Raw genomic sequence first — 27,204 nt, forward strand, 5'->3', positions numbered from 1 at the left:
TTTTAGTGATAGATGGGCAGAAACTTAAGGACCAAAATGGTCATTTCCTTCATTTCGTTTTGGATTTTTGGAGCGCAGTTCTTGGGCGATTTTCACGGGAAAACATTGGGGTAAGTATTCCTTATCCTATATTGATTATATTTCATGATTCCATACTCATTTACATCATGAATCCGTGAATTTATGGATGAAAAATAAAGATTTTTGCAAAATCTTCCAAAAACGAAAATTTAAGATTTGGAGATCAAGTTGTTATCAAAATTTGATAAAATTTGTATGGTTGAACTCGTATTGGAATGGGTGTTCGGATTTCGTAAAAATTATGTTTGGTTCCGTGAGGGGGTCCCGCGTTGACTTTTGGTTGACTTTTTAGAATAAAATTTTAAATCGACTTTTTATTATTCGGAAATTATTTTCGATGAATTTAATGAAGTTATACAGTTAATCTGGATAGATTGGAGCTATCCGGAGGTCGATCCAAGCAAGAAGGCATTTTGGAATATCGGCCTAACTTCAAAAAGGTAAGTACCTTGCCTAACCTTGAGTGTGGGAATTACCCCTTAGGCATTGAATCTTATGTGAAAATTGTGTGAATGAAAATCATGTACGCGAGGTGATGAGTATGTACTCGGTTTATATGTGAAAATTATATTGGTTAAAATTCATAGACACTCCTATGTATTAAAGTGAAAAATTGTTGGAACTTAGTAAATCCTTGATTTGTCATGCCTTATTCCTTGTTTGTCGAGTTTGTATTTATATGATAATTTGGTGTAAATTTTCAATTGGAGTTTCATGTGAATTCTGTGTGTTTGTTGATTTGATATTTCTTGGAAATAATTATGTTATGGATTTTCCCATTTACAAATAATTAATTAAGTAAGTCTATATTGATATATTAATATATTTATCGAAAATATGGATTAAAGAAGGTGTCGTCTGATGCTGAGTTAATTTTCCATCTTTGTTGTTATTATCGAGGTTTTATGTACTTTGTGTGGAGCCTTAGGATATTTTCTATGAAATTAATTGATTTTGTTGTATCCTTGGAATTAGTTGTGGCCTATGGGAAATTTATAATATGAATTGTTGTTTTGTGTTGTTGTGGTAATATTCGTGTGAACTGTTGTGTGATTTAGGTTACTGTTATACGGCGGATAAGGATGGAATTCCACTGTTAATATTATGTGGGTATAAGGGTGGAATTTCACTGTGGTTATGTGTTGGGATATTGTCTGAGCGGAGAGATAAGGGTGGCTATTAAACGAAGCGATAAGGGAGGCTAATATAGGAGCGATAAGGGTGGCTATTATAGGAGTGATAAAGGTGGCTATTGTCAGGGATGACATGTGGTGATGTGGGGATATTGTGTTGGTAATTTTTATGTGATGTTGTGATTTTCTGGTGAATTCTGTATATATTGTGCAATTTATTTTATAAATTCGGTAAATTTGACAATAGTCATATATATGTTAAAATTATGAGCCTGTTGATATTGCCGGGCTGATTATGATATGAGCACGAAGTAGCGGGGATAAATGATAAATTTATTATTGGTACGTGAATTGTCCGTACATTCATGATATAAAATATGGGTATGAGGTGTCGTGGTTTTATAATGAAAATGATATTGGCACGTGAATTGCCCGTGCAGTCGTGATATAAAATGCGGGCACGAGGTGCCGTGAGTAAATGATGACGATATTGGCACGTGAGTTGTCCGTGCGGTTCTGAAAGAAATATTGGTACGAGTTGCCGTGGAAATATGAAAATGGACTGAGACCCGTATTTTATGATTTTTGAAAATAGGTGACACATGGTGACTTTTATTTGAAAGAATTATATTCAAAAAAAAATATTATTTGAAAGAATTATATTCGGAAGATATTTGTTTGAAAGAAATATATTCAAAAGATATTTTTTTGAAAGAATCATATGTGAAAGATTTATATTTGAAGAACTTGATTAATTGATCGTACTTGTATTCATTATTTGCTGAGCAATATTTATAGTGTTCTTGTTGCCCTGCTGTTTATATCACTGGTAGATTATTGTTGCCAACATTGTTATTTGTTTCCTATTATTTTCGTATGCTATATTGCATAGGTTATTAGACTAGTGAGTGTCTTGACTATACCTCGTCACTACTCCACCGAAGTTAGTCTTGATACTTACTGGGTTACCGCTGTGCTTTACTCATACGACACTCCTGTATATTTTTGTACAGAGCCGGGTATTGGAGATATCAGACTCGGACAGAGTTAGAGTGTGATCGCAAGGATTCAAGGTAGAGTTGCTTGGTCGTCACAGACCCTTGAAGTCTTTCCCTTTTATCGTACTTTCAACTATTATTCGAGCAGTATTGTATATTTGATTTTCTTGAGACCATTTCATGTATCCAGTTAGAGTTCGTGACTCAGTATTACCAGTCTTGCGAGGTTGTATGATTATTTTCGCTGTTAGTTTTGACACTTGTATTAGATTGTATTTAAAAAAAATGGCTTGAATTGTTATTATGATCGACTTACTTAGTCTTAGAGACTAAGTGCCATCACGACGTCTGTGGTGGGATTTTGGGCCGTGAAATCTACTATCAAGCAATTTAGGCATATGTCTTGTTGCACAATCATGTACAAATTGATATCCAAAATACTGACAACCAGACTGCAAGGTGTAATGGATAATATAATTGATCAAAGCCAATCAGCTTTTGTTCCTGGTAGAATTATATGAGACAACATAATCATAAGCCATGAATTGGTCAAGGTATATGGGAGAAAGGGAGTATCCCTAATATGTATGATCAAAGTTGATATACAAAAGGCATATGATTCATTAGAATGACCTTACTTGGAATAGATTATGCATGCTCTGAATTTCCCATATCTATTTATATAATGGATCATGACCTGTGCAAGAAGTGTCTCTTACTCAATCATTATCAATGGACAACCAAGCACTCCATTCCAGGCTAAGAAAGGACTAAGACAAGGGATCCATTGTCGCCATTCCTTTTTGTTATTGCCGTAGAGTATCTCAATAGGAAGCTCAAGACATTGCAGAGAAATCCAGACTTCAACTTCCATCCTAAATGTTCAAAGCTACAGATTATTCAGTTAGGTTTTGCTGATAACCCATTGCTCTTCTGTAGAGGAGATGTAATCTCAGTCCAATTACTCATGAAATGCTTCAATGATTTCTCAAAGTGCTCAGTACTGATAGAAAACAAAGACAAACTCTATTTATTTTGGAGGAGTGAGCAGGGAGGTGCAAGGGGAAATCTTGACAATACTAGGGTTTGCAAAAGGGGAATTACCTATTAGATATTTAGGGTCCCTCCGAGCTCCAAAAGACTCTCCCTAGTTCAATGTCGTGCGCTCATAAGAAAAGATACTTGGAAGGATTACCTCATGGACCACAAAACACCTATCATATGGAAGACTTCAATTGATCAAGAATGTGCTATTTTCAGTTCAAGTCTTTTGGTCTCAGATTTATGTGCTACCAAAAAAAGTTATAAAGCTGATTGAGGCAACATGCAGGAGCTTCCTCTAGACATGCACAACAGAAATATCAAAGAGAGCTTTTATGGCATGGAAAAAAGTCTGTTGGCCCAAAACAGCAAGAGGATTCAATGTGACTCACTTTAAAACATGGAATAAGGCAGCTATCCTGAAACTCCTGTGGAACCTATGCACAAAAAAGACAAATTATGGGTTAGATGGGTCCACATATACTATGGGAAGGGGAAATACATCTAGGAGGTGCAAGTGAAGCAAGCATCATGGCTGCTGCTTAAAATTTTGAAGGCCAGGGCATACCTAGAAAAGGTAGGCATGGAAGTCACTGATTTGCTGAAACAGAACCCCTTCTCCATAAAAAAGATGTATCTTCAGCTGAGAGGGGATTTTCCAAAAGTACCATAGAGGAGAATAACTTGCAAAAACTATGATATCCCTAGATGGAGCTTTATATTGAATCTGGCATTGCAAGGGAAATCGCATACAAAAGATAAGGTGGCAGGATGGGGTATGACAATAGATCAAAGATGTATTTTATGTAATGAGGGAATTTAAACCATTCCACATTTATTTTTTGAATGTAGGATGGCTAAAGAGATGTGTAGAAGATTACTGAAGTGTCAATGGTTTCATAGATCAGTGTTGAAGTGGGAAAAGGAAATTGAATAGGCAGTCACCACAATGAATGGAAAGAAAGCTATAGCTGAACTCTTCAGAATGTCATTTGCAGGTTGTGTCTATTACACATGGCTAGAAAGGAATGAGCGATTGTTCCAGGACAAGAATAGGACAGTGGATGAGATCCTTCATTTTATAGTCTAGGATATTTTCTATAGAAAAAATCAGAAGTCAACAATAGCAAATAGACTGAAAGAACTGGATTTTTTATCCTTAGGCATTGAAGTAGCAGATGTTAGCGAGATAGGTAGTACCTAGTAGTTGGAGCGATATTCTTATCTTGCAGGTGTCTGTTTTTTTTGTCATGTGTAGTTCGAAACTTTGTACATAATGCTACTTGGTAATAAAATTCTTTTATTTACCAAAAAAAAATCAGTTTACATTTAACTTGATCTCTATAAGAACTGATCATCATATAAACAACCATTTATGCTTTATTTAAATGTCAAACACATCATAACGTGGCAAACAAAATGTTAGAAGAAAAGATGAGAAATTCAGAATTGCTTGTAGGTGATCTGCAATATAATTGTTTCTCGGTGATTACACAGTTTGCAGTACTTTTAAGTTTTATCCATTGAATAAGGTCATCATTTTATGAATGCAAAAATAGATTTTCTCATAAAGAAATACCATGGTAATATTTTTATTCATTGCATTACAACTTGCATGAATAAAGATAATTTAGTATACCAATAAAACGAATCTATAACTTAGAATGTAACCCCCGAGAAAACTCAATGCAGTAATTGTATAGTATGAAGTCATCATCATCACAGAGTTCTCAGTTATTCATAGAAATTTTATGCGCATGATATATAATATTTTAATCCATTGTGGGAATATGATAAAAGATAAGTTGTAATATAAATATCTAAGCACATGAAAAACTACACTAATCAGTTTATATTTAACTTGAACCCTATAAGAACCTATCATCATATAAATTACCTTTATGCTTTATTTAATGTCAAACATCCAATAAAAATAGAAACACATCATAATGCAACAAACAAAAGGTGAGGAGAAAAGACGGGAATTGTTGTGGCGTGCATGGAAGGATTAAGAGGAAGAGGAAACGACGTGTGGTTCAAGTTCTAAAGAAGAGTAAGAGCGTGTATTTTGAAGGAAGAGACTGAGCACTTAGATATGGCCAAAAAGGAAAGAAGTGAGAAAATTGAAAATAAATATCCTGATATTGACACTATTATTGGGGTAATAGTTTTTTTATCCTTAGACTTCAATTGTTGTGCTAAATACATATGAGCTCTTCAAGGAGAACACAAAAGCGTAGAGCAGGACATATATAAATATATGAATATAGCAAAATTCTACATATAATCAAATGAAAATTAAGAAGGCATTACAATTTTTCTGGAAAAAGTATTTTCCTGATCATTACAATATTGAAGCTATGTTTAATGCATATGTCGCTACAAGCAAAACATAAAAGTATAGAGAAGGAGGAAGTTGAACTACTATCCAATACCAATGGTTGAGGGTATGATAAAAAGCTAAAACAATCTAAAACTTCATATCATTAAACTGCATATAAATAACAGTTATACTTATTATTGTCGAATGCATGAGTTTTAGAGGAAGAGAACTAAAGTTACAGGTAATTGAACTACTATGCAATACTAAAATCTAAGGGTACAATGCAAATTTAGTACAATATAAAATCCATAACACTAAACTATATATAAATAACATTTATAGATAACATTTAAAGTGTTTTAGAATCTTAACATAATGTTTACATCCTTAGTTATTGATTTGGGAGAAAAATTAGACCAGAATATTCACACCATCAGTTATGAATCGTGGAAAAGCATAATACTGAAGAGAAGCATAGTTGTTGGACTGTTGGCCCAAAAACAGGTGAAGTTTGAAGATTGACAAAAGAACTCAGACATGGACCAGGTCCATCTTGTGAAGCAAGTCATGATCAACCTGTACATGTGAGAGGCACGTGAAGGAGATAAATCTAACTAATCAAGAAGCAATATCTCCTGATCTGATAAAAAAGGTTGCATATTGGATAAGGAGAGAAAGACTCCTTACATGAAGAGAACACAGTTTATGATGAAGGTAGTGTTAGAGTTTGAGATCACCATGAACTCTTCTACGATAGAAGAGTAACAATTGAATCTCAGTCAAACTCTGATTACTAACCTATTAAATGTCAGTGTTGTTCTCTTTTACAGGTAATGCACATAAGCAGAAGTTAAACTTGAATTGAGAGCAAAAGAGCAAGACGATTTTGCAAGCAATTTATGAGTGATTTGAGTGTGCAATCCTGAAGCTACTTGAACGAGATAGAAGAACAAGTTCCATGTGTCTATCTTTTATTCTAGTTCAATTGTAGTAGGTGATTTACATTGTACCTTTCAGCTTTTATAGAAGCAATTGTATTAGGTACCTAGAGTGTTCAAGTTAGAGTTAACTTAAAATTGTCGCAACAGTTGAGGCTGTGTGCCACAACGGGATTAGAGTTAATTCTTAAGTTTACAAAGAGTTTTTGTAAATGCTGTTTTGGCTCAGTGATTTTAGAGGAAGTTTGGGAAAATCCTACTGAGTAGTAGGTCATGATTTTTTCACCTTTTGAGCCAAGTGTTTTCCACGTAAGAATCTCTGTGCTATTTATTTTATGTATTTATTATTTCGCAAACAGTAGTAGTTGGAACACCTAGAAGAACCAGGTTATTCTATAGTTCAGTTAAGCAAAAATAGGGTACCACACAAATCACCCCCTCTTGTGTGGTATTGACGCTTAAAACATCATTCAGAGCGGGTTATCTTTGAAGAGGTTAACACCTTGGGAAAAGATCAAGATGGGTGCATCACCTGGTAACTGGGAAGGGCAATCAACTGCTAGGCCTCCACTCTTTAATGGTCAGTACTATTCTTGGTGGAAGAACAGGATGAGAGATCACATCATAGGAGAAGACTATGAACTTTGGGACATAATCACTGATGGTCCCCTGGCGACTACAAAGAAGAATTCTGGAGGAGTGGACGTGCCAAAGACAAGAGCTGACTGTACCGCTGAAGACTTAAAGAAATGGGAGAAGAATGCCAAGGCCAAGAAATGGCTTGTGTGTGGACTGGGTCCAGACGAGTATAGCAGGATTCAAAGTTGTACCACATCCAAGGAAATATGGGACACTTTACAAGTGGCTCATGAAGGAACTCCTCAAGTAAAGAGATCAAGAGGAACACTACTATATTCTCAATATGAGACTTTCACTATAAAGGAAGGAGAAAGTATCCAGGAGATGTACACAAGGTTCACAACAACAAATGAACTTAAATCTCTTGAGAGAATTATCCTTGAAGAAGACAAGGTTGAGAAAATCTTGACAAGAGTCTTACCAATGACTTGGAAAAGAAAAATCACTGCTATTCAGGAATCAAAGAACATTGCTACTCTCAAGCTGGATGAACTGATTGGAAACCTCACTACCTATGAACTGAGAAAGCAAACCATGAAAATGGATGCACCCAAGAAGGAAAGAAGTGTGGCTCTCAGAATAGCTGAAGGTGCAGATCTGGAGGATGATGAAATGGCCATGATCACAAGGGATTTCAAAAAGTACCTAATGAGAGGAAAGGGTTCTTCAAGAGGTACAACCTTCAACAAACCACGGGCTCCTGAGAAACAGACCAATGAAGGTTGCTACAAATGTGGTAAGACTGATCACATGATCAAGAACTGTCCTTAATGGGATATTGAATGGAAGAAGGAAAGGGATGAACGAAGGAACGGGAAGAAGGAACAAGTTCAACCCAAAAGGAACAAAGAATCAACAAAGGCTATGGTTGCTGCTTGGGGGAAAACATCAGATGAGGATTCAAAAGATGAAGCTGTAGATGAACAAGCATTTATAGCTATCGGAGAATCAGATGATGAACAAGAGGTAAGTGCCCTTCATCTCAAAGATAAGATTAAATTTCTGTCTAAAGAAAGGTTGTCTGAACTTTTGCTAGAATTTATCGATGAGTTTGAGATAATTAACAATGAGAAGGAAGAGCTGTCTAGGGAGTGTGTGATCTTAAAAGCCAAGTGCAAAAATCTAGAATCTAGGGCTAATGAAAGTGACAGTAAAAATGCTGAGTTGAAGAACCAGGTTCTTAAACTTGACACCAATGTCCTAGAACGTAGGTCTAAAATTTAAAAACTAAAATTAGGAACAGGTAAGAAGAAAGTTGATCACACACATCTCACCTTAGAAGAAAACTTAAGAAAAATAAAGAATGAGTTTACAGGAAAGATGAGCAGATAAAAGTCATAAAAGAAGACCTAGGGAAGGTAAAACATGAACTAGACAGAACTTGCAAATGGAATAAGGCTTCTGATGCACTTTCCTGGCTACAAGAACATCACAGTAGCAACAAGAGAGGACTTGGCTATGGGGCTCAAGCACCTAAGTGGGACCCTAAAAGCAAGTATCTCACTCTTCCTGAAAACAAAATTTGCACACACTGTGGCAAGACTAGTCATTACAAAAATGAATGTAATGCAAAAGAAAAAGCCAGTCAAAAGAACAAAGCCTTTGTTCAAGAGAAAAATAGGCTACCTGGGTAGGCTAAATGGAATTTGATTTACCCCTTTACCTATAGAAAGGGACCCAAACTAGTTTGGATTCCTAAGACTAACCTCTGATTTCTTTTTGCAGGTCCAAGTGAAGGGAAGTAGCCAAATATGGTACATTGATAGTGGTTGCTCAAAACATATGACTGGAAGCAAGAACCAGTTCCTTTCACTTGAGGACTTAAAAGAAGGTAATGTCTCCTTTGGAAATGGGAAGAAAGGTGAGATTATTGGGGTTAGAAAGGTAGGTAAGATAGACCCACACTCCATTGAGAATGTCTACATGAATATGACTTGAAATATAGCCTAATCAGTGTATCACAACTGTGTGACAGAGGTAACCTTGTAGCATTTACCTCTACCAAATACTTTGTGATTAATCTTACCACTGACAAGATTGTTTTGTATGGAAAAAGAGTTAACAATATTTACATTGTAGATCTATCTACTCTTTCAAAAAATGAACTAACTTGCTTGAGTGTGTTGGACAATGATCCCCTCTTGTGGCACAAAAGACTTGGTCACACAAGTTTGAATCAACTCAACAAATTAGTCCCCAAGGACTTGGTGATAGAGTTACCTAACATCAAGTTCAAGGAAGACAAAGTTTGTGAGGCTTGTGCAAGGGGGAAGCAGGTAAGATCATTTTTTAAAAGCAAGAAAATGGTAAGCACAACTAGGATATTGGAACTGGTTCATATGGAATTCTGTGGTCCAATTAGAACATTGAGCAGAGGTGGTAAGAAATATGTGATGGTACTTGTTGATAATTATTCTAGGTTTACCTGGGTACTATTCTTAACATATAAGGATGAAGCTTTTGACATGTTTACTACCTTTGTTAGAAAGACTCAGAAACAACTAGGTAATCAACTTGCATCCATCATGTCTGATCATGTAACTAAATTTGAAAATGCTAAGTTTGCTGAATTTTGTGATAAGCATGGTATAGATCATAACTTCTCTGCCCCTAGGACTCCTCAATAAAATGGAGTAATTGAAAGAAAGAACAGGACTCTTGAAGATATGGCTAGGACTATGCTTCTTTCTAGTAAATCGCCTCACAGCTTCTAGATAGAGGCTGTAAACACATAATGTTATATCATAAATAGATGCATGTCTAGACATCTTGTAGAGAAGACTCCCTATGAGTTATTTAAAGGGAAAAAGCCAAATATATCTCATCTTAGGGCATTTGGATGCAAGTGCTTTGTGCACAATAATGGAAAGGACTCCCTAGGTAAGTTTGATCCCAGAAGTGATGAAGGAGTATTCTTGGGATATTCTTCACATAGCAAAGCATATGAAGTGTTCAATAAAAGAACTTTCTGTGTAGAAAAAAGTGTGCATGTAGTGTTTGATGAAACTAACATTCTTTCTGAGAGACAGGAACATGAAGATGAAGCTATTGGGCTGGTAAAAGATTTGACTGAAGTCTCAGCTCAAGCTAAAGTGGCACCAAAAGAAGGAATAGGTGATGGAACAGGTTCTTCCATCCAGGGCAATCTAACAGGGGGAACTGATCAAAAAGGAATTGAAACCAATCCTCTAAAGGAACATGTTCATAACCCTGTTCCTCAGCAATAGAATATGGGAGAAACATCAAGTAGAAATCAGTTGGTTGTGAAACCTCACAAGTATCAAAGTTCTCATCCTATTGAGAACATAATTACTGATCCAACCTCTGGAGTCAAAACTAGATCACAATTAAAGAATCTGTGGGATTTTGATGCTTTCTTATCTCTTATTGAACCTAAAAATGTTGTTGACATTTTGCAGGATGCAGATTGGGTAAATTCAATGCAGGATGAACTCAATCAGTTTGAGAGAAGTTGAGTTTGACATCTAGTTTTAAGACCCAAAGATAGATTAGTAATTGGCACAAAATGGGTTTTCAGAAACAAACTTGATGAAGATGGAACAGTTACAAGAAATAAGGCAATACTGGTGGTCCAAGGTTGGGGCAAGCTATGATCCAAAGAAACAAAGAATGCCCACACCAAAAACCCCCAGTGCTCCTAAACCCTCCAAGAAAAGAAAGGCTTCACCCCAACAACAATTGAATTTCAATTGCCAAAGGGAAGAGCTACAAGAAGCAGGGTGAAACAGAGTGAGAGTGATCTCCAAAAGGCTCTAGCTGAGAGTAAGAAGAAAAAGTTGGCTAAAGGAAAAGGGAAGGTTGCAGAGTCCTCAGAGGCTGTGGAGGTTGAGGAGATGGAACAGGTCCATAAGGAGGAAGTCCAAGCAGTGGAGGTTCAGACCCCCAAGACCAAAAAGCCCAAGACTTCTTCCAAGAAGTCTTCCTATGTGTCTGAGGCTGCTGAACCTTCATTAGCCAAGAGGACAAGGTCTGCAGTGAAGAGTAAACAAGTAAAAATTTCTGAAGATGAGGAATTGAGTGGAGAAGAAGTAGAAGATGATTCTGATGGTGAACAAGACAAGCTTGCCATGTTTGGTAAAAGAAAGATTTTGAAGGGTAGACTGCTGAAAGACCTGGTGGAACCAGGAATAATGAGACTAGTGGATGCCTTAGCTGCTCAGGGGTGGAAGGACATGGTCCTTCAAATGGATGGTAGGTTGGCCAGGAATGAGATAATTGAGTTCATGGCAAATGCATAGGTTAAGGATGGCAAGGTTAGCAACTTGGTGAAATGAGTTCAAGTGTCCTTTGATGCAGAAAAACTGGGAGAGATCCTTGATATACCCTCTGAATGGTTTGATGACTATACAAGGCAAATGTGGCATTGTCTGGACTCCCTTCCTACTGCCCTTGAAATTACCAGGAGGTTTTGTGATGCTGAAGATGTGAATAAAGCCAGGGCTGTTCAGAAAAGTGAAATGAGGCCTCAACACAAGGTCTTGATTGAATTTGTCAATAAGTGCCTATTGCCCAGACAGGAGAGAAGGCATATTGCCAATTATATGAACCTAGTTCTTATGGAGTGCCTGGAAAGTGGAAGGCAAATTAATTGTCTGCCTTCATCATCAAGCTGCTGGACAGGGTCATCAATGGCTCCAAGGCTCATGCTACCCCCTTTGGCTTTATTCTGACTACGATTCTGGATAGGTGCAGTGTGCCTCTAAAGAAATGGGAAATGGCCTCAAGCAAGGATCATTTTGGCATTAACACTCTGATTGCTTGTGACTATTTAGTCAGTGCCATCCCAAATGAACTTGGTTTATCCAAGAAGACTCCTATCAACAGCAAAGGCAGGGCTCTTGTTCAGGAAGGTGAAGCCAAGGATGCTGAGATAGCTAGGCTCAAGGCTCGTGTGGCAGAGGTGGAATCTAAGAGGGATGCTCTCAGAACTGAGCTTACCAAAGAAAAGGAGAAGAATGATGGAATTCTTCATAATATGCGGAATCTTCTCCAAGCCCAAAACCAACCCTCTAGCTTCTCCAAGACTTAGGAATCCTAGGAACCTGTCTAGTAACTTCAGTGACCTGGATTAGGGATTTTTCTATATTTTTGCTCATGTTTTAAATGTTTTTTACTTTCTAGTTGTGGATTGTGGTTGCAACATATCTCTATCAATGATATCTACTGTTTTTGCTCTTGTTCAATGTTAATCTTTCCTTGATAGTTTAAATATGTTTGCTTGATTACTGATGATTAAACCATGATTGCATTTGCAGTTGCCCCAGTGGCCATGAGTACTTATTAAAATCTAGGACTCACACTTTGTATGCAACTTTTCAATGATGCCAAAGGGGGTAGAGATATTGTGTTGAATAAGTGATATTTATAATCTAATTAACCTGGTCATTGATGATAAGTGAATTTTCTAAATTTTGTATTGATGGTTAAGCTCAGTTCTTACAGGATCCAAATAAGTAAAAAGTACAGAGTTTGTCATCATCAAAAAAAGAGAATTTGTTGGCCCAAAAATAGGTGACGTTTTGAAGATTGACAAAAGAACTCAGACATGGACTAGGTCCATCTTGTGAAGCACAGTCATGATCAACCTGTACATGTGAGAGGCACGTGAAGGAGATAAATCTAACTGATCAAGAAGCAATATATCCTGATCTGATCGAAAAGGTTGCATATTGGATAAGGAGAGAAAGACTCCTTACATGAAGAGAGCACAATTTAGGATAAAGATAGTGTTAGAGTTTGAGATCACCATGAACTCTTCTACGATAGAAGAGTTGCAATTGAATCTCAGTCAAACTCTGATTACTAATCTATTAAATGTCAGTATTGTTCTCTTTTACAGGTAATGCACATAAGCAGAAGTTAACCTTAAATTGAAAGCAAAAGAGAAACACGATTTTGCAATCAATTTATGTGTGATTTGAGCGTGCAATCCTGAAGCTACTTGAACGAGATAGAAGAACCAGTTCCATGTGTCTATCTTTTATTCTAGTTCAATTGTAGTAAGTGATTTTACATTGTACCTTTCAGCTTTTATAGAGCAATTGTGTTAGCTACCTAGAGTGTTCAAGTTAGAGTTAACTTGAAGTTGTCGCAACAGTTGAGGTTGTGTGCCACAACGGGATTAGAGTTAATCCTTAGGTTTACAAAGAGTTTTTATAAATGCTGTTTTGGCTCAGTGATTTTAGTGGAAGTTTGGGAAAATCCTACTGAGTAGTAGGTCGTGGTTTTTTCACCTTTTGAACCAGGTATTTTCCACGTAAAAATCTCTGTGTTCTTTATTTTTTGTATTTATTATTCCGCAAACAGTAGTAGTTGGAACACCTAGAAGAACCAAGTTCTTTTATAGTTCAGTTAAGCAAAAATTGGGTACCACACAAATCACGCCCCCCTCCTCTTGTGTGGTATTGACACTTAAAACATCATGGACTATTATTAAAGTGGTGATGTTACTGGTTTTAAAAGTGGAAAAACTTAGAGGCAGGAAACACATTTTCCTGCCAAAGGGGAGTACCACGTAACCGGTCAAAGGCCCACTAGTATATAAATATATAGATAGATATAGATATTCAAACTTTTTCTATTTTAGAGTTTGATGGTGTAAGGCACATATGCGCCTGCATATGGAACGTTGAATTTGTTCTCTTAAAATCCCTTATCGATTATTGAACCCCTAATTAATCATCCTTTGGCATAATCTTAATCATCCTTCTTCCACCGTGTATATCTGAAGTACGATACCCTTGATTGGGTTTTTCTGCACATTCGCAAATTATCCTGGCTGCATTCAGATTCCAATGTCTACTTCTAGTCCCCTTCACGTAAAATATTGAGCCCGTTTTGAGTAGCTGATTTGAAGTAGCTGATGAGTATTAGGTGGTGAAAAGTATTTTTAAGTGTTCAAATTAATTTAATAAATAATCAGTTACGTGTTCGGATATATGTGCCGAAATTAATACTAAATTGCTGCAGATTGATAAAAAGTGCTGATAAGCTTCTTTTTGTTTGTTAAAATGACTTAAATAACCTCCAGATCGATTTAAATATAAACTATTTTATTTTTATTTTACATACAACTGTGCATAGATAAGATAATCTATATGATAAATATAATTTATTTTATGATAAGCATATAATCATAAGTTATAATAATTAATAAATTGACAAATTTCTCAGTAACAAAATAAACCCAAATAAGACAAAATATTTGAAGAGAAACAAATACTGTCTTCATCTCCACCAAACTTTGAAAACAATATAATACACCAAAAATTTGATATGTCCTCATTTATTACATACTGTATAAAGATTAATACACAATCACATAGATACAAATATGCAAAAAAAAAATAGAGAATTTGTTTATTTTAAATAATCAATGAGAATTATAGACTTGAAGAGGTGGGAGGGGAGGGGGGTGTTTAGGTTGAAAAAATACTTGAGTCAGTAAGTATCGATATAGGAGTTTTGTTCTAATAAAGAATATTTTAAAGATAAAATAATAAAAATCTTGGTCAAACTTAAAGTGTTTATAAGTTAAAAATTCATAAGCTGGGGGTGACCAGCTTATGACTTATGGCTAATTTTTTACTTATAAGCATTTTCAACTGTACCAAACGTATAGATAAGTCGAAAAGTACTTATAAGCTAATTTGACGAGCTTATAAGCTTAGCCAAACACCCTCGTTATCTTTCTATCCTTATAAAAGTTGTGGACATATCTTAAATATTTCTGAAGAAATGTCAGATGGAGCTCTTTTGCAGCAGCAACACCGGATAACAGCTTCTGTTGAAGGGCCTTATGGCCACGAGTCAACTACTTAATGATGGAATTTAGTTGAGCGATTCAAAATTTAATATGCCTATTGCTGAAAAGGCACAATATTATCATATATCCAATCTTTTTAGGAGACATCTACTCATTAATTGAAGAACATCCAATATTTGTAAAAGGACATATATATGCAGAAAAGGTGCAATAGTTATCTTTTTGCTCTCTATAACTCCTTGATTCCATTGGAGAATTAACACTAAGAAATCTTCATCATTTGAATCTTCATTTGTCATTATTCCAGAGTCAGTTTCCTTCATTATTCTGATTCCTACAAAAGTAGTTGGCAGGTTTGAGAGTTCTCTAGACCATAGGCGGATCTAGTCTAGGATTAATTCCGGAAGATGGGTGCATCATTATTTTTATTTTTTTTGTAAATTAAACAAACAAGTTGGTAGGGGATCGAATCCCCTAACCTTAGGCTATTGGAAATAAGAGACCAAAACCAATGTACCACTTCGTCTCTTTTGACCATGTGTTCCATCAAATATATATATATATTTTTGTCAAATTATGTACATTATATCTATACTTTAAGCCGAGCATCACGGGTTCACGTAAATCATATTTTACACTGTAGATCTGACTCTGCTCTGAAAATTCTATTTGAGTGCACATTTGAAGATTGTTGAGTGGTTCGTTGTGTCTTGGGTGTAGGACGCCACTTTACTATGTGCACCTAGGCAGGAGCGAAGCTACACCCTTGATAGGGTGGTTTTTGTTGAAAAATTATTTTGTGTATATAGGTAAAATATTAGGTTTAGAGGTATGTAACACATATTGAACATTTTTTATCGAGGAATTCTTTTTACTTCTTTCAAATTTGAATATCCTTGGGAAAATTTTTGACGTCGCCACTGCACCTAGGTAGCAACGGAAATCTACTCTGAAGTTAGTGCATTCCATAGAGTGCCTCGAACCGATTTTTCTTATCCAAAATTCTTGATAGTTAACTATTGTGTTTTGTTGTTGATTAAATATTCTTGTTTACGATCACTAAATATTTTCCAAGTCTTAAAGTATGTCCGCGTTATAATCTGTTCACTACTCAATTCTCCTCCATTTATTTCTTAATAAGTCATTGGTTGAACTATTGGCTTGACCATGTTTGTTTTGAGGTATGCAAATCTCATTTTGATGATAGATGGCATAGAGACAGACCAGAAATGTTGAGTAATATTTTCCACCTGTTTAATGATATCAAGCCTTGTCTGCCTAGACTTATTCTGGTAGTGTGGCTTGTGAAGAAAAAAACCTTTATGAAACAGTGCACATGTAGGCAATCTGTCCTTTTCTCCCTGATGAAACAGTGCACATGTCGGCACTATTTTACCATTTTTAAATCATTATGAATCTGTACTCATAAGTTAACATCATCCTCTTTGTTTACAGTTGCTGAATTAATACTTATTTTCTGCAGTAGGGTAGCAAACTATAAATTTTTTGTCCTAATAAGGTTTCATTTTACATTCTGTTTTAGATTATTGTTAAACTCATGATCAGGTAGAACAGTGGACAGATTCTTGGGTAAGGAAAGGTAAAGGTTGTTGGTTGGATCAAATATAGATGCCTAACTTCAGAATTAGGCAAGACAAAGCAAGCAACTTCAGATCATGATATGGAAATTTCACAATATTATTTTATACTTATTTTTGTAAGCGTACCATATTAGTAAAGAAGGGGAGTCCTCTCATCTTCCTTAATTTAGCTTAGGCAATCTTCTTGTTAAGCAAGACATATGTCGCAGAGTGGGAATGTCCACCCTTAATTTTAAGTTTTTTTTTTTTTTTTTTTTTTACAAACACATTAGTTTATTATGCTGAAGTGACAGATTGAAGTGATACAATATGGTACACCCTCCGTTCCAATTTATGTGAACCTGTTTGACTGGGCACGGAGTTTAAGTAAAAAATGAAGACTTTTGAAATTTGTGATCCTAAACAAGTTCAAATGGGGCCCAGAGTATTTGTGTGGTTATAAAAGCTTCTCATTAAAGGTAAAATTGTAACTTTAAGCTAAATTGTTACCAAATTTAGAAAAGGTTCATTCTTTTTGGAACGGACCAAAGAGGAAATAGGTTCACATAAACTGGAACACAGAGAGTACTAATTAATAACTGTTAGTGATAAAAGTGTATTCGATTAAATTGGGGTAAGTATTGGGTGTGAAAAATACTTTTTCTCTTTACTATTTATGCCGACCATATTTTTTTAAAAGAAAGATGAGATGTCCATTTCTCGTTTAGGTATTGAGCTGGTGAGTCACCTTCTCCCTTTATTTGTATATATTTACCCTTTTGGTTATTGATAAACAAACCGCCATGTCATTAACTACAGAAAAACAAAAAAATTCAAAACCAACCCTAATTAGTCTTGGAACCTTATAAGACAAAAGCGCATACGAAGATCTATTCCATAACAAATGTTTTTACTCACATTCGATACTAACACTTGTTTACCCTTCAAAATGGATAACAATTGAATTTATACGCGATTTTAAAGATATGTGGACTAATTCAATACAAGTAATTAATGAAGTTAGATAAGCGACTAAAAATTAAAAAAAATAGTCAAACCAGTGATGATACTGAATCCAAGCTCGATTAAAGGCTTAACAAAAAGCTTGCCTTCGGTTCCGAGCCAATGATGAAGAACTTACGAACCAAAACAAGAACTTTGAACAACTTTTAGAAACAGAGAAAAATAAATGTATATTGCCTTGATATGTGTGTTACAACGTCCCTCCTGAATAATAAACCTCCCCTTTATATAATAGAGAAGTTTTACCCTAAGTACAGTCCTAAGAAAGGTAAAAATCTTCTTTTTCGCCAATCACTGATTAGCCGCTAATATGAGTCAAGATCTACGCCGTGATATCCGGTTGGGCACAAATATCATGACCCTTTTTTAATCGTATGAGATCATTTGGTAACGCTTTCCGAGGCCTCGTTATTCGAATTGGGTCCGGGGACATGGTCTCGATGGCTCCGGGGCAGGTGTTCTCCTCGAGCTTTGATACGGACGGCTCCCGGCTTTGACTCCGATTCCGTGCAGTTACGCCCTCACTTTGTTTGTCCCACCGAAAATCGGGGTGTTCATTACCCCCGAGTTTACCCGTATATAGATAGTCTCCTCGTTTCTCATAGAGTAGGTTTGCCGAAACAATGAGAAACGACAAATGTTCTCCGGTTCCTTCTTCCGTAGGCTATGACAAAAACGACGAAGAAGGCAAAGCATCCTGTCATTCGCATCGTTCAAACTTCGGACACATGTCAGCCATCGACTGGTTGCCTTCGAATGCGAAACGACACGATCTTTTTCAATAAAAGCTTTTATCCCTTGTTCTTTTCCTACTTTCCAACCAAGCTTTTACCCTCGAACCTTCAAGTAATCATCAATTTTCTTCAGAATTTCACATCTTCATCCTTACTCTTCAAACTTCTATAGTAATTTCCAGGTTTTTACCCAGATTTTCCTCAATTCATTATATTAAATTCTTCATCCTCCAAACCTATTCCTCTTTCTTCAAACTTTCAAATCTTTTTAGATAGAAATGGCTAAAATATCTAAATCAGTTCCCCAACAAGTTGCCTTCTCATCTTCTCAACCGACCGCCGGTACTGAGGCGGTTGCTCCTGAAGTAGTTTACCTTGAAACGGCTGCTCCCGAGGTGGCAGCCGATGAACTGGCCCCCCGCCTCCCTTAAAAATATTTATTCTCAGGGGTTGCTCAACTGTAGATGACTTTAAGGTCAAGAAACCTCATGCAAATTGGACCGGGGTGAAAGAGCATCAAGGTACATATGCTCCGTGACCGAAGATGTCCTTCCCGTAGTATGAAAGTACTGTAATTAGGAAGGTAAGGATGTAGTAGTCCCCGAGCCTGGGGACGCTATTACTACCCATATGGAGGGGTACATAAGTATTTACACTTACTCCTTCACACCAGGCCCGGTAGACCCGATTGTTTTAGATTTTTGCAAGAGGTACGAGGTGTGCCTCGGGCAAATCCTCTATCTCTATGGAGGATCGAGATCCCCCTTCGTTACTTTATGAACGAGACCGAGTCTCGTCGGTTCATCATCGATCATCTACTCTATTCATACAATCCCCAATTTTTTCGAGGAGGACTAATCAAGCTTACTCGCTGAGCTAGCAAGGCTCCTTTTTCGAGCATTGAGGGAACCAAGACCGGGGCTGGAAAGGACGCATTGTTTGGGTGGAGACCGAAAACTTGATCCCTCTTGAGTTCATGTCATTCCCTGAGAAATGGAATGCATCTCATAAGTGCAGTCTCTCCTTAAGAGTCAATTTTATCTTCATTTTCTTTCTTCTCATTCATACTTGTGGTTGTGCAGTTGTTGCCTGGGTTCCAAATGTGGTCCCCCGGCTAAAGAAGTGGATCGAGGGCATCTTTACACATATGACGTTCTCCGAGCGCACATGGCGCAAGTTTTTGAAGGGTCGACGGGAGCCTCGTTCTCATGGTAAGGTCTTTCTCTAAATAGTTAACACCATGCTTCCAGCTTTCATCATATTGACTTTCCTTCCCCTCTTTTTTTGTATGTTCTCCTAAGACCACCGAGCTTAGGCCTTTGGAAGGGGCGAGGATGTGTACTTGTCCGTTGATCCCTCTGTTACGGGATATCTCGGGGCTGCCATGGGGAAAAAGAAGAAGAAGAAGAAGAAAAGAAAAGCTTTGAGCTCCCCAAGCTCCGTGGTGAAGCCGAAGAAAAGAGTGGCTCTTAAGCCCAAGAAGAGCTATGGTTCTCGGGTGCTAGATTCTGATTCGCTTCTTCGGCTCAGAGACGGGCTCAAAAAAGATGACATCTTTATTGCCCATGGATAGACCCCTCCTGGGGTGCAGTCGGCAGCCAAGGGAGAGATTCATGAGGCCAACCTCCCTCAAACTCGGGCGACTGATGTTGAGATAGGGGCTGAGGACCCCCCGGGATGCCGGCTTCGCTCCGAAGAAAGTGCCTGGTGTAATAGAGATTATGGGGATGCCATCCTACATTGAGTCCATGCTTTAGGAGGCCCAAGCAAGAAAGGAGAAGTTCAATAAATGGGTCCATAGCGCAGACGATCCCCTTTATTCCTTTTTTGATGGTGTGGACTCGTCCGCTTTGGAAGATTTTTCTTGGATAGACGACCTGGAAGTTCTGAAGAAGGACACATCCTCAGAAGCTAGCAGGCCGAGTTTGAGCAAGAAATTGATCAATCAGTTCCTACTCCGAGTGTGGACTCCGGTCGCAAGAGATCGATTATTCTTACTCTCCCGGAGGATGCCCGGGTTTTGTCCGCTCTCGTGGGAATAGCTAGCTATATTTGATGCCTGGTGACCGAGGAGGACTAAGCAAAAATGAATGAGGTGATTTTGTCGTGTCTTTTCAATGAGGCACATCATACGCTGAACTGAGTAAGGAATCATTATGTCCTTTGATCTTTACTTAGGTTTTGATATTTCTCACATTTTTCACCGTTTTGTAGGCCTCGATACTTCATCATGAGATCTTCCTCAGGTATCGGGTCAAGGTCAATCAACTTGAGCTCGAGGTCAAGGAGTAGGCCCAAAAAAGGATATGTACAAGCTCCTCAACGAGCAACAAAAAGGGGCCATCAAGGACCTTCAGGATGAGCTGGATAGGGCTCAGAAGGAAGTTTTGACCCTGAGGTAGGAGCATGCCGATCTGGTCAAAAATGTAAAGGTCTTTGAAGTTAAAAATGAGGAACTAGTCATGGCGACTAACGACTAAACCTCGCAGGTCCAGCAGAAGACCGATCTGATCGCGCAACTCCGAGTCGAAATGAACGAGGTCTAGGCCATGGCCGACAGGTGAAAAAGCAAAATGGAACGGTTGGCTTCAGAGAAGGAAACTGCCCAAGCACAGCTAGCATCGGTAGAGGTTCGACTTCGGGTGGTGAAGGAGAAAGCCAACAAGCGGTCCCAGCTTAATGATGAACTCCGAACACAACTAAGCTCGGCCCTAGCATAACGAGACGCCCTAGGTAAGGAATACGAGGCAACAAGGTTAAATTTGGGGACGGATTCTGCGGATGCCGAAGAGATGGTGGCCCAATATAATACTGATGTCGAAGCAACCGAGGCCCGTCTGAAGACCAATGCTGAATATATGAGGCGGTTGCCCCGAAGGGAGACCCTCGAAGAGATCCATGCTCAAGGCTTCGACCTATTGGGAGAGATCGAGGAGGCTAAGAAGTATGAGGCCGAGGCAGAGAAACTTTCTGAGACCGAGGGTGCAGAGGAGGACTCTGAAGGTCCCGAGGAATTCGAATGCTTTAACGATTCTAGTGCCGAATCGAGCCCCAACAAATATCGGGCATGAATGCCTTATAATTTTTTTTGTTTTTGTGTTGTGTATATTTTTGTTTATTTTTAGGCCATTTTTGTTGGGCCTTTGTAAAGACATTCCGGAAGATATAAAATTTCCCTTTTCGACAATTTCTAGTCTCTACGTTTTTAGCATATTTTAACAATTTCCATTCTTGCAAATATTTCTATTGCCTTAGCGTAGAATCAAATGTAGTAGTAAGTTATTTGTTTTTCGAAGGACTGAATAGAGTCTTTCTTCGATGCAATTTTTATTTGTTCGAAGCTTTGAAAACTCAGAGTGACCAGGAGTTTTCCCCAGATGCTTAAGTGATTTTAGACAATGTTTTTATCGAGGGTAAATTTTTGGCAGGTTTTGAATTTTTATTGAAGGTCTTATGTTTTGATTATGGGTTCCGGACGTCTCTAAACAATTTTTAGGGTAGTCGTAGCCTTTTAGGTTTAGGCACTACCTAATGGGTTTTGTGCCTTCAAGATTTTGGTAGCCCAAGTTGCCCGAACTTATTTCGGACGACAGTCCCCGATCTAGGGTAGCCCTTGGGCTCGATAGTCCCCGAATAGGGATATCCCTTATGCACGGGGATAGTCCTAAGGTTTGATAGTACCCGTATAGGGATAGCCCTTAGTCTCCGGTAGGGGTAGCCCTTGGCCTCGATAGCCCTTGCAACTGTTTCTAAGCTGAATTCATTGTCATCAACTGATGACCCTGAGCTAACCAGAGCATCAGCCTCGCTATTTTGATCTCGAGGCACGTGATGAAGGGTCCATTCCTTGAATTAATGCAGTGTTACCTGCAATTTGTCTAAATACCTTCGCATTCATTCCTCTTTTACTTCGAACGTCCCATTAACTTGATTTACCACAAGAAGGGAATCGCACTTAGCTTTGATCACCTTATCCCCCAGGCTTTTAGCCAATTCGAGACCTGCAATCATGGTCTCGTACTCAGCCTCATTGTTAGTCAATTTCATAGTTCGAATAGACGGTCTAACTATGTTTCCCGTAGGCGGCTTCAACACGATGCCAAGTCCAAGCCCCTTTACGTTTGAAGCACCATCTATAAAGAGGGTCCAAATTCCTGAGGAAGTCCTCGAGTTTAACAACAATTCCTTTTTGACTTCGGGTATTGGGAACGACGTAAATTCGGCCACAAAGTCTGCCAAAATTTGTTCTTTGGTGGCAATTTGGGGTCGATTTGATATTGTACCCACTAATTTCTATAGCCCATTTGGCCAACCGACCCGAGAGCATGGGTTTTTGCATAATATTCCTTAGCCGGTAAGAGGTTGCGACACATATAGGGTGGCATTGAAAATACGGTTTCAACTTTTTGGAGGCGCTTAGTAAAGCGAGCGCCAATTTTTCCAGGTGAGGATACCTTATTTCGGACTCGCCTAGGGTTCTACTAACATAATAAATAGGAAATTGCGTACCTTCCCCCTCCCAAACTAGGACTCCACTTACCGCCACTTCAGATATCGCCAAATAAAGGTACAATCGTTCATACGCCTTCGGAGTATGGAGTAGGGGTGGATTCGAAAGGTATCGTTTGAGTTCTCCCAAGGCTTGTTGGAACTATGAAGTCCAAGAGAAGTTATTCTTCTTCTTAAATAGTGAGAAGAATCGATAGCTTTTGTCTGAGGACCTCGATATGAACCGGCCCAAGGCGGCTATACGCCAGGTTAGCCTCTGAATGACCTTAACACTATCCACTATGGTGATGTCTTCTATGGATTTGATTTTATTGGGATTAATCTCGATCCCTCTATTGGATCCACGAACACGAGGAATTTTTCAGATCCGACCCCAAATGCATATTTTTTTAGGTTGAGTCTGTCTTGCTAAAAAGGTTTAGGAAAACTCTGTCTAAGGGTGCCATGATTTGGTACCATAACTTACCCCCAAACTCTATTGATTCATTTGCCATGTTGGCAGACTTATTTGTAAAGGCACATGGCGGTTCCATAAAAGTTGCAACAAGGAAGTCCGATGTATTCAAAATAAAGCAAAGGGAAAACGAGATGTTGAGGGAGTTTGTATCCTGTTTCTACTCAGAACGAATGGAGTTACCACCGGTCTCCGATGACTAGACCGTACAAGCCTTTACTCAAAGGCTAAATGAATGAAGTTCGATAGCTTCAAAGCAACTGAAGTAGAACTTGATCGAGTATCCCATCGTAACTTGGGATGATGTGCATAACAGGTACCAATCAAAAATTAGGGTCGAGGATGACCAGTTGGGAGGCCCCTCGAGCTCAGTTTATCCAAGCAGGTTACTAGCAAAGGAGTCAGGAAATTCAGAGAGGGGGTCAAGGTCGAATAAGGAAAGATATCAGCCGTACGTCGAGGATCGAAGGAACATTTCAAGGCGCAACATACCTCGAAATGATCAAGGTCAAAGTTCTCAAGGACTCATGAGTAAAACCGAGTTTGATAGGAACTTGGGACCGATAGAAGCACCCCAATTATCGGAGTACAACTTCAGTATCGATGCCTTGGGGTATCGTCTCAGCCATTGGCAAAATTAGAGATACTAGATGGCCCAAGCCTATACAGACCGATACTTCTCAGAGGAACCCCAACTTGATGTGCAAGTATCATGGTATCCATGGGAATAAAACCAAGGATTGCAGGCAGCTTAGAGAAGAGGTAGCCTGGTTGTTCAACGAGGGTCATCTTCGTGAATTTCTTAGCAACCGGGCCAAGAACCATTTCCGAGAAAGTGACTTAGACAGGAAGAATGAACCTAAAGAACCTCAACATGTCATTCACATGATCATCGGTGGAGTCAACATCCCACATGGACCTATATTCAAACGTACCAAAGTATCCATCACAAGGGAGAAACGGACTCGGGACTACATGCCCGAGGACACCCTCACATTCAGTGAGAAAGACATCGAGGCCTTATCTCAGCCCCACAATGATGTACTGGTAATTTTTATCCTTTTAAATAAAGCTAAAGTTAAATGTGTTCTCGTGGATCCATGTAGTTTGACAAATATATTCAGGTCAAGGGTCGTGGAGTAGCTCGGTATGCTCGATCAAATCATACCATCATCTCGAGTCTTGAATGGCTTCAACATAGCAAGTGAAACAATAAAGGGAGAAATCATCCTCCTAGTCAATGTGGCCGAAACCATACAAGACACCAAATTTCACGTCATCAAAGGTGACATGAGGTATAATGCTTTGCTTGGAAGGTCGTGGATCCATAACATGAGGGTGGTGCCATCGACCCTTCATCAAATGATGAAGTTTCCAACAAATGGCGTGAAAACAATATATGGAGAGCAGTATGCAGCTTAGGAGATGTTTGCAGTACATGACTTGGCACCGGTATTGACACCATCCATATCGAAAAGGTCAAAGGACAATCAGGTGGCCAAATAGCAATCACATCCCATACCCTCGATTGGGCCCGAGGGACAGGTGGTCGAGGATAAAGAAGAAGATTTCTTCATCCCCCGAGCCTTCGTTGCCCCCAAGGAATCGGATGCAACGAAGTCCATGGTCGAAGAACTCGAGCAGGCCATATTGATCGAGCATCTTCCAGAACAAAAGGTATACCTAGAACGGGGTTAACTACCGAACTCAAGAAAAAAACTCATTCAATTTCTTATCGATAACATTGATTGTTTCGCCTGGTACTACTTAGATATGACAGGGATCCCACCAGAGATAACTACCCATTGACTAAGTGTCGATCCCAGATTTAAACCGGTGAAGCAAAAGAGGAAACCTCAGTTCGAGGTAAAGCATGCATTCATCAAAGAAGAGGTAACCAAACTTCTCAAGAGAGGATCCATTAGGGAAGTAAATATCATGAATGGCTAGCTAACGTAGTGGTAGTCCCTAAAAAAGGGAATAAACTTAGAATGTGTGTAGACTACAAAGATTTGAACAAAGCATTCCCTAAAGATTCTTTCCCATTGCCAACATTGATTGTTTGATCGATGCTACGGCCGGCCACGAGACTCTTACTTTTCTCGATGCCTACTCCAGGTACAACAAAATTCAAATGAACCCGGAGGACCAGGAAAAGACTTCGTTCATCAGGAAGTATGGTACGTATTGTTATAATGTAATTCCCTTCAGGCTAAAAAATACAGGAGTCACATATCAACGCCTAGTTAATAAGATGTTCGAACATCAAATAGACAAATCCATGGAAACTTATATTGATGACATGCTAGTTAAGTCCCTACGCGCAGAGGACCATTTGACCCATTTGCAGGTGACGTTCGATATCCTAAGAAAGTACAACATGAAGCTCAACCCCGAGAAAGGTGCTTTTAGAGTCGGCTCGGGCAAGTTCTTAGGCTTCATGGTGTCGAATAGGGGTATCGAGATCAACCCTATTAAAATCAAAGCCATCGAGGAAATCACCTTAATGAACAATGTGAAAGTCGTACAATGGCTGACCTGACGGATAGATACCCTAGGCCATTTTATCTCGAGGTCATTAGATCAGAGCCATCATTTCTTTTCCCTACTCAAGAAGAAGAAGAACTTCGCATGGACTCCGGAGTGCCAACAAGCCTTGGAAGAATTAAAATGGTATCTCTCGAGCCCAACCCTGCTCCATACTCCGAAGGAGGATAAAACACTCTACTTGTATTTAGCCATGTCTGAGGTGGCAGTAAGTGGCGTGTTGTTTCAAGAAGAGCAAGGTACGCAATTTCCTGTCTATTATGTGAGTCGGACCCTAGGAGATGTTGAAACTATGTATCCACATTTGGAAAAGTTAGCTCTTGCATTTATAAGTGCATCTTGGAAATTAAAACCATATTTTCAATGCCACCCTATATGTGTATTGACTACATACCCACTTCGAAATGTATTGCATAAGCCCGAGTTATCGGGTAGATTGGCCAAATAGGCCATCGAACTTGAAGGGTATGATATTGAATATCAGCCTCGAACGGCTATCAAGTCTCAAATTTTGGCAGACTTCGTGGCCGATTTCGCGCCTGCACTCATACCCGAAGTAGAAAAGGAACTCTTGCTAAAAACGGCAGCATCATTTTAAGGCAGTGTCATTAGGCAATCTATCAAAACTTCTAAATTGACTAACAATGAGACCGAGTATGAGGCCATGATTGCAAGTCTCGAACTAGCCAAGGGCCTTGGAGCAGAGGTCATCGAGGCAAAGTGTGACTCCCTTTTGGTAGTAAATCAAGTAAACGGGAGGTTCGAGGTTCGAGATGATCGAATGAAGAGGTACTTAGACAAACTTTAAGTGACATTGCACCGCTTCAAAGAATGGACACTAGACCATGTACCTTGAGAATAGAATAGTGAGGCCGATGCACTTGCAAACTTGGGGTCATCGGTTGAAGAAGATGATATCGTCCCGGGGACTGTCGTCCAACTATTGAGGTCAGTGGTCGAAGAAGGCCATGCAGAAATTAATTCAACAAGTTTAACGTGGGATTGGATGAATAAGTACATTGACTAATTGAAGCGCGGGAAGCTCCTCACGGACCCAAAAGAGTCGAGAGCACTTCGAGCCAAAGCAGCTCGATTCTCACTCGATGAAAATGGAATGTTGTATAGAAGAACCTTCGATGGACCACTGGCAGTATGCTTGGGACCCGAGGAAACTGATTATGTATTACGAGAAATCCACGAGGGAACGTATGGGAACCATTCTAGTATAGACTCTTTAGTTCGCAAGCTGATAAGAGCGGGGTATTATTGGGACAACATGGAAAAGGATACCAAGGAGTTCGTTCGAAGGTGTGATAAATGACAAAGATTTGCACCGATGATCCATCAACTCGGTGAACAACTCCATTCGGTCATATCCTTGTGGCCATTCATGAAATAGGGGATGGACATCGTCGGCC

The sequence above is a fragment of the Nicotiana tabacum genome, chromosome 18 (genome assembly GCF_000715075.1).
Source record: "Nicotiana tabacum cultivar K326 chromosome 18, ASM71507v2, whole genome shotgun sequence".
NCBI lineage: Eukaryota > Viridiplantae > Streptophyta > Magnoliopsida > Solanales > Solanaceae > Nicotiana > Nicotiana tabacum.